Source organism: Anguilla anguilla, chromosome 16 (assembly GCF_013347855.1).
Source record: "Anguilla anguilla isolate fAngAng1 chromosome 16, fAngAng1.pri, whole genome shotgun sequence".
Lineage (NCBI taxonomy): Eukaryota > Metazoa > Chordata > Actinopteri > Anguilliformes > Anguillidae > Anguilla > Anguilla anguilla.
Window position 1 is genome coordinate 3,677,547 of NC_049216.1, and position 9,226 is coordinate 3,686,772.

At 42.9% G+C, this 9,226-nt stretch overlaps 1 long non-coding RNA gene across 1 annotated transcript; it reads left to right on the top strand.

Annotated features, from left to right (window-relative positions):
* The first annotated feature begins 6,926 nt into the window (after positions 1 to 6,926).
* On the top strand, positions 6,927 to 8,730 carry LOC118215562. Its single transcript, XR_004762844.1, has 2 exons — positions 6,927 to 7,073; positions 7,652 to 8,730. It is a non-coding gene; the product is annotated as an uncharacterized LOC118215562 (long non-coding RNA).
* Positions 8,731 to 9,226: the final 496 nt, after the last annotated feature.

The following is a 9,226-nucleotide window of genomic DNA, read 5'->3' on the forward strand; positions in this document are numbered from 1 at the left end:
GTTGCAGCCTGGCCCCGCCCCCTTAATTTATCATTCGCTGTGAGGCTTGCTGGCCCCACCCACTCTATTTATCATTCGCTGAAGCTGCCTGGACCTGCCCCCTCTATTTATCATGTGTCGTGCTGCAGCCTGGCCCTGCCCCCTTAATTTATCATTCGCTGTGAGGCTTGCTGACCCCGCCCTCTCTATTTATCATTCGCTAAAGCTGCCTGGCCCTGCCCCCTCTATTTATCATGTGCTGTGCTGCAGCCTGGCCCTGCCCCCTTAATTTATCATTCGCTGTGGCTCCACCTTCTTTAATTATGATGAGGCTGTGGCCTGGCTTCGCCCAAAGTGTCTTTTTTTTTCCAGTTTCCAGTTTTTGTTTAAGAATTGAAAAAATAGTTAAGCATATTTCAAATAAAATCCCATAATATGTACTGTCTGTTTTACAGGATTTTTTTTTACAAAGGTGCCACACAAACTACACGCCAGTGCAATGCAGAGACAGCAAAGACAGCAGGAGTAAAATGACACATTAATATGATAAAAATTTAGCAATCAGATGGAAGGTAGAAATAATTCACAGATAGCATTGAAAGAAATTCCAGGATATTAGTTGATTATTCGGACAACAGCAATTCAACTCCTCACTGTCATGGATAACAGCACTGGTCAGAAATTACAAAAGGGTAGGGTAAAATATTCTGAATGGAATGTTGAAAGGTGGCAATTAGCATCAACATGGCTGCATTCAGAGATCTTTTAAAGGCTCCAATGAGGAGGATGAGGTGTTACTAGTTACTCGTTCACACATTCTTCTTCTTCCCACTTATAATATGAGCTTTGTTTTCGGAAAGCCAGAGTCAGGGGACTACAGGCCTGTAAGCAAAAAAACTCAGCTGAGGAGTTTCCTCCATCTACATGGTGGGATTAAAGGTCCCCTCACACTCATCCTCATATTTACAGAACATAACACACAGCACAGTGTTCATAACCAGCATACACCACACAGCACAGCCTTCATAACCCGCACACACCACACAGCACAGTGTTCATAAACAGCACACACCACACAGCACAGCCTTCATAACCCACACACACCACACAGCACAGTGTTCATAAACAGCACACACCACACAGCACAGCCTTCATAACCCGCACACACCACACAGCACAGCCTTCATAACCCACACACCCCACACAGCACAGCCTTCATAACCCGCACACCACACAGCACAGCCTTCATAACCCGCACACACCACACAGCACAGCCTTCATAACCCGCACACACACACAGCACAGCCTTCATAACCCACACACACCACACAGCACAGCCTTCATAACCCACACACCACACAGCACAGTGTTCATAAACAGCACAGCACACAGCACAGTGTTCATAGCCAGCACACCACACAGCACAGTGTTCATAAACAGCACACACCACACAGCACAGCCTTCATAACCCGCACACCACACAGCACAGCCTTCATAACCCACACACCACACAGCACAGTGTTCATAACCAGCACACCACACAGCACAGTGTTCATAACCAGCACACCACAAAGCACAGCCTTCATAACCAGCACACCACACAGCACAGCCTTCATAACCCGCACACACACACAGCACAACCTTCATAACCCACACACCACACAGCACAGTGTTCATAAACAGCACACCACACAGCACAGTGTTCATAGCCAGCACACCACACAGCACAGTGTTCATAAACAGCACACACCACACAGCACAGCCTTCATAACCCGCACACCACACAGCACAGCCTTCATAACCCACACACCACACAGCACAGTGTTCATAACCAGCACACCACACAGCACAGCCTTCATAACCAGCACACCACACAGCACAGCCTTCATAACCAGCACACCACACTGCACAGCTTTTATGACCAGCACATACCACAGCACAGCCTGAAATGTACAGTTCACCCCAATATTTAATTAAGGTATGTTTCCACTTTCCCGCTGTACCATCTATATATCTGCTCCTACTCACCCTGATACAACAGACCTCAATGGACCCATATTTTTGTGGTGCACCATCAGCATTGTCTCTTTCCAAATGCCATCGTTAATCACGAACATCGAAAATCAATGAAATAAACATGCTCACTCAAGCTTATTAACTGATAGTAATGTGCTGGATCCCACAAATTATAAACGGAAATGTGAAATCGACAGCACTTACCAGAATATTATGAACTATTGTTTCATTGCATCCATCTGTGACTCGCACAAACTAAACGTTTAGTTTACTAAGCCTTCTTCAGTGTGCTGAATGTGCCAAAAAAAAAAAAAATAAAGAGGTCCACAGAGCTTAATTTGTGCACACTTCCATCAAGAACTACTTCTTATACCAAAAATACGCCAACTGTGTATACCAAGAGTCTCAACCAAAGCAGGCCAGTATAGAAGGTTACGGTTTGCAGTCTGAAAAGTTAGCATTTTGAGCCATGTATGCTGTATGGGTTAGACAAAATTTACAAGTGTATGGTTGAGTGTGGGTGTGGGGTGTTTTGGGGTGAAATACGCATGTAAAAAATTACCTGAGCTCAGTGGCTAAAGACTTGTTAAGATTAACATTACGGTGCTAATCTACTTTTGGCATAAGTCAGGCCCATTCCCCAATCAGCAAGTCTGCCTTTATAACAACACCACAAAGAGTGGAAGCGGTAGCTTCTTGTCTAAGCGTGCTATCATAGGCTAATGCCAGCTTGGTGATTGATGAAATTATGACATCTTTCTGCATACATTTAAAACAAATAATTAATTTAAGGAATACCAGGTGAAACAAGGACATACCGGGCAGAGATATTTTAAAGGCAGTCTATGCATGATTTTTTTACTTGAAAATATTATTAAATGGTAAATGGACTGCATTTATATAGCGCTTTTATCCAAAGCGCTTTACAATTGATGCCTCTCATTCGCCAGAGCAGTTAGGGGTTAGGGGTTAGGGGTTAGGGGTTAGGTGTCTTGCTCAAGGACACTTCGACATGCCCAGGGCGGGGTTTTGAACCGGCAACCCTCCGACTGCCAGACAATCGGTCTTACCTCCTGAGCTATGTCGCTCCTATTAAATAACCATGCTAAAACATATTTATGATGTACTGGCAATCCATGTCTTTACTTCGTTTCACCAAATTCCTGCACCTTTTACCTTTTTTTGTTATTCTAAAATGTGTTCAGGATGTTTCTGGGCGTGGCAGTCTTTTTTGTGTCGGGAGGGGTGGACGTGGCTACAGAGCCTGTGGTTTGGGGTCCACAATGACTGCAATGACGGATGTTAAGAAGCTTAGATACAGCAAAGCAAAAAGACAAACTAACAGGGCTCATTCCATAACTAGAGTCAAGCTTGGAATTGCTTCTCCTCGGTGGCATCAGCTGAAGATCACTAAGGGGATGAGGCGACGGGAGTTGGCCTTTTTTCTGTTGGACTTGTAACTTACGTTTAAATAGCTCATTATGTTAGGCAACTAGATGCCTGAGGTTGGGGAGCTTTTGTATTGAATACTGTACTTCCATCAAGATGTCTTCCTCCCTATAGGAACTGCTGTTACTGTTTATAGTTGCAATCTTAGTAATCCTCCAGCATTTATTTCAGTCGAGAACTGAATTGCATGCTATCTAGCAATGTGTATCCAGATTCGCTAACAACGCTAACAAAGTTGCAAATAAAGACTCCCCGTCCTCATCAGGATTAACTAATGATAATACACAGCATAACTTGAAATATTGAAATATTTAAATTTATTCTCTATACCTCAGGCATACGACAATGTATCCGAAGCAACGCACAATAACTGTACCGAAGAATGATGGAACAACTATAGAACACAGGTCAGGAAGCCACAACTTGCATAAAGTATCAGTTATCCACAGCCATGAACATATACTGTACATATTATGTTGTATTTGAGAAAATAAGGACGCTAATATTTGAATAGGATACAGATAACTTTGTGAAAAAGTCATTCACTTTACAAGTGTATCAGCTAGCAATGATGTACCTATGGCCAGCCAGTGTTACTTATTCCACCCACAATTCCGTGTTGATATCCCGGTTCTAACTAAATGTCCAGAATAACTAAATACTGAACGTGGCAACACACAAAATAGCTGCACCCCATGCAATGTTCTCACACGTTAAGGGGTGCACTCAGTGTAAAATGTTGTTATAGCATGGCCTAATTACTGTTACCATCTATATGGAATTGTTTATGCTGCTAAAAATGCTATCTTCTATGTATCTGACCACCTCACCTCTTAGCTTGACATTTTGCCTATAGCACTCATGGGCATCCTCAGCAGAGGTGTGGGTGGGGCAGCAAAAAACCTGCATAGCATATCTCTAATGGTCCCTCCTGTCTAACCATGAGTAAATATATACCGTTTACAGTTTTTTACAAATGCTAACAAGCATTTTTCAATACTTTTTCAAAACTTCACACAGTTAGCACAACAGCATTCTATGTGGACTAAACTGTGGACCATTTTTCATTGCTTTGACACAAAATGCATTCAATGACAACATCTTTCAAAATTCATGAATCCTTTTCTCACTCACACACAACCACCAGCAATACTCTATTTTACAGCACTTTTTGCACATGTTAACGTACTGATTTCAAAACTGTTAAACCTGAGTTAAAAACATAGCAAAAATGATTTAGACAGCAATTTGATACATTCCCAAGGTAATATCATATTGAAATATATTGAAAATCAAAAAATAAAAAGAATACAAAAAAATTAGAACAGCCACAGCCGATCCCCCTTTTAGCTGATGACCTACCCAGGTGTTTTGTCTTCGCCTTCATTACCATCTGTACACAAGGGGACAACTTTGGATTGATTTTTTTTTTATCCAAACATGGACCCTGCCAGAGACAGAGGAGTGGGTGCTGGAGTGGCCAGGAGAGGGAGAGGTGGGCGTAGGGGTGGTGGAAGACCGCAGAGAGGGAACAGTAGTCTCCGATGAGATTAGGGCTACTATAATTGATCATGTGATAAATCATGGTCTCTCAATGAGAGAGGCTGGACTGAGGGTGTAGACAAATCTGCCATGCTCAACAGTGGCATCTATTGTGCGAATATTCCAGCAAACCAACAGGTAAGATTTGGCATTCTGCAAGGGCACGTGACTGAATTGCATTTTACAATAGTACAGGTGTATTGCAAGAGAGAATATACGGTGTGACGTCGATGAGAACTTGTGGCCCAATCCAGAGGACCGCGTAGCAATGATGTACATGTTTATCAACGAGTATTCTATACATTCAGTATGTGTTTTTTTGTTTGTTTGTTTTGATAATACGGTATTGGAAATGTTGTTTCATTTTGTGTTTCGTTTTGTGTTGGCATTTTAGAATTGCAGTACAACTGCACATGCAAAAATATGGCAAAAATAAAGCATATTGATAAATATTGCTGCATTATTGATTCATTAAAATAATTTATTACATTGCAGGCAGTAACGAAGGGCCATTCTTATTTTGTATTAGAACCTTGGGTTTATGTAAAGAAAAAGATCTTTCAAAGATAAAATTATGCATCTGGTAATGCCACATGTTGTTAGTGTTTTTTAGGTCATTCTGTTATGAGTGACAAAGTGATCTTGTTGGGTGACACCTTTAGCCAGTGTTATGGTAGAATGCATTGATTTTGAGACATGTATGAAGTGTTTTGGTAGACTTAGTGCATTTTGCAGGCAAGATTAACTGTTGTGCCAACCTGCGTGTTGGTAAAGAGAACTGTGTTAAGAGTTTTGAAAAGGTGTACTTAGTAGTGTGACATGGGTATAACCAATTGTAAAAAACTAATACACACTTTATCTACAAACATGCCCATTAATATTTTAATGTCCCTATACACCAAAAAATCAATCCAAAAAACTGATTAAGAACAAAACCCAGACATTTATTAATCCAAGTTACAAACTAAGGGACAAACTAAAACAAACGAAAACACAAAGATCACAAAACCAAAGATCTCCACACAAACCACAAGCCCCAAAAGAAAATCTCCCCTGCCTCATACTACTGGGCTTATATTGGGCCACAGGCAGGTGGAGGCAATTAGGTAATTAAGCAACTACCTCCACCTGCACTACCCAGGCAAGCAGAGGCAGGGGACGTAACACCCCCACCATAAGACAAAAAAAAAGACAAACTAAAGTACACTGGTGTTTTTTTTTTTTATTACTGTACAAAACTACACAAAAATAAAAAATACCAAATGTCCACGAATTGTCCAGGGAAGTCTGCTGCCGCAGGGAAGTGTGCGTCTGTGCACGTCCTCGCCACTGCAGGAAAGTGTGTGTCTGCGCACGACGTCCTCGCCGCCGCAGGGAAGTGTGTGTCTGCGCACGGCGTCCTCGCCGTCGTAGGGAAGTGTCTGAATGTCCACGGTGTCAGAAGTAGGATGGCAGATCCCGGATGAGCCCCCATGTTGTTACGGCCGGCTCGAAGGGCCGCAACAAACGAAGTCCCAATACACCAAAAAATTAATCCAAAAAACTGATACAAGAACAAAACCCAGACATTTATTAATCTAAATGACAAACTAAGGGACAAACGAAAACACACAAGCCCCCCAAAAGAAAATCTCCCCTGCCTCATACTACTGGGCTTATATTGGCCACAGGCAGGTGGAGGCAATCAGGCAATTAGGTAATTAAGCAACCACCTCCACCTGCACTACCCAGGCAAGCAGAGGCAGGGGACGTAACACTGTGACAGATAAATTAGGCTGGTATGAATGTTTCTAACTCACAGATTGCCTGAGTTTTGGTGGGTGGAGGCAGAAGGGAATCACACGTTAGGATGTTAACACATGACAGACACTGCATTTTCTCCTGGAGTTCACAGCTTGTGCAAGCAGCAATTTAAGTTCCTTGAGCGGCGTTATTGTCGGCTGGCGGAAATTCCAAAGGGAGCTCCCATATTTTGTCAATCAAAAAGTTGACAGCACTCCCAAAAATGCGCATGCATTCGGTCTGTGATATTGGCAGAGTGAAACACAGTGACAAAGAAGTACTGTGGCAGCTGGTGCATTGACAAGGTAAGTACAGGACTTTTGTGTGTGTGTGTGAGTGCATGCATGTGTGCATGCATGTGTGTGTGAGTGTGTGCATGTGTGTGTGTGTGTGTGTGCATGTGTGTGTGTGTGCGCATGTGTGTGTGAATATGTGTTTGTGTGTGTGTGCGCGTGTGTGTGTGTGCGTGTGTGTGTGTATGTGTGTGTGAAAGCAGCTCCTGGTTGGCTGGTTGGGTCAGATTCCCCAGTGGGGTGTAGTGTGTGTCTGTGAGGATGTCGGGACTCTGTGGTCTTCTGGTACAGGACTCTGCTCCCCTAGTCTCTATGCAGAAGTGGGCTTTTGGGATGGGGGTTGTTATACTGTATGTACTGGAAAGGAATGCCTGCTGCTCAAAGCCCCCCACCCCCCCACCAGCCCTTCAGAAACTGAGCTGATTATATTAACATTTACCACAGAAAGCTGCCCTCTGTCTCAGAGCTTCCCCCAACCCAGCAGAGAGCTGCCTCCCCCCTTGCAGGGCTGCCCCCCTAGCAGAAAGCAGCCCCCCCCCCTCCATCAGAGCTGATGTTTTACTGTTTGTTTCTGTTTCTGGTTTCAATAGTAACAGCCCAGACGGCCCAGAATGCCTTCCTCCCTCAGAAGCCATAACTCATCCCTGATTGGCCGCGCCGCCTTTCATCTGCGCCGAGGGCCTAATCACAGCGACTTGTTTTTGGGGGGTTGTGTTGTGGTTCCAGGCCCCACACCCCCCCTCCTGCCAGCCCAGTACTCCAATATGAGGAAGACAGGCAAGCCAGGGACTTTGAGAACAGTAGCTAGCCTTCCCCTTCACTCTCTCTCTCTCTTTCCACATCTCTATCCCACTTTCTGTCTCTCTATCCCTCACTCTTCCACTTTCTCTCTATCTATGGCTGCAGTTGCAGCGCTTAAACCACTAAACTGATGAGCTTCTCCAGCCTAATTTTTGCATGCAAATGCATTACAGAGTGCTCTGATTTCTTTTTATTTTTCTTAATTTTTCTGTATCTCGGCCAAAACCATAACTGTCCCGTCACTTTAATTGGACGATTATGAATGTGATGACAGGTCTGTTAAACTGAAGGCAGAGGAAAAATTATAAACTGAGATTATATAAGTGCCGCTGAAAAGCCTATCATCTCTCACAACTGTTCAATAAACAGTCAATACCTTTTCCCTAAGACCTTTCCCCCATGAGACTGATGATGTTTGATTACAATGTTTTTCAGAAGATATCACTGGCAAATACTTAATATAAACAAAAATTTAATTGTCACGAAATATGTTAAAATTGCTTTAAATTAATTTTAAGACATGGGAATGCCTCCTAAGAATGCCTCAGAATCCACTTAGCAGATATCACAAAGGTGAAATACAATTATCTTCAAATATAAAGAGCATTCCATATAATCAAGTGCATTAAACACATATTTCCTCAGGGTTGATGACCTGAACTGATTAATTGTTAAATATGACTACATCTGTTAGTTAGTTGTGTTGTAACCGAGTGTGCTTTGGATGCAGGTGTGTTCAAAATAATTTGCATCGATGCATAACTGTGTTCTAATGAAGGAAAATAATAAAACATAAAGAATTCCCGCATCATCGTAAAGCCATGCGTCATGCAGTTTGTGTGACTGAGATGACAAGGACTTCAACTAACATCCTGGCAGTATGAAGCAGAAAAAAACTGAAAGAGAAAAAGGCACATCTGTGCCATATACTTCGGTACGTTACTACATTCAGCAGATATTCTCTTCCAGAATGACCTACATGGATTGGACAGATTATTTTACATACAATAAAAAGGTCCAGTCCCCTAACCATTAAACTACACTGCAACCCTGAGGTACAGACCCAGTCCCCTAACCATTAAACTACACTGCAGCCCTGAGTTACAGACCCAGTTCCCTAATCATTATACTACACTGCAGCCCTGAGTTACAGACCCAGTTCCCTAATCATTATACTACACTGCAGCCCTGAGTTACAGACCCAGTTCCCTAATCATTATACTACACTGCAGCCCTGAGTTACAGACCCAGTTCCCTAATCATTATACTACACTGCAGCCCTGAGTTACAGACCCAGTTCCCTAACCATTATACTACACTGCAGCCTGGAGTTACAGACCCAGTTCCCTAACCATTATACTACA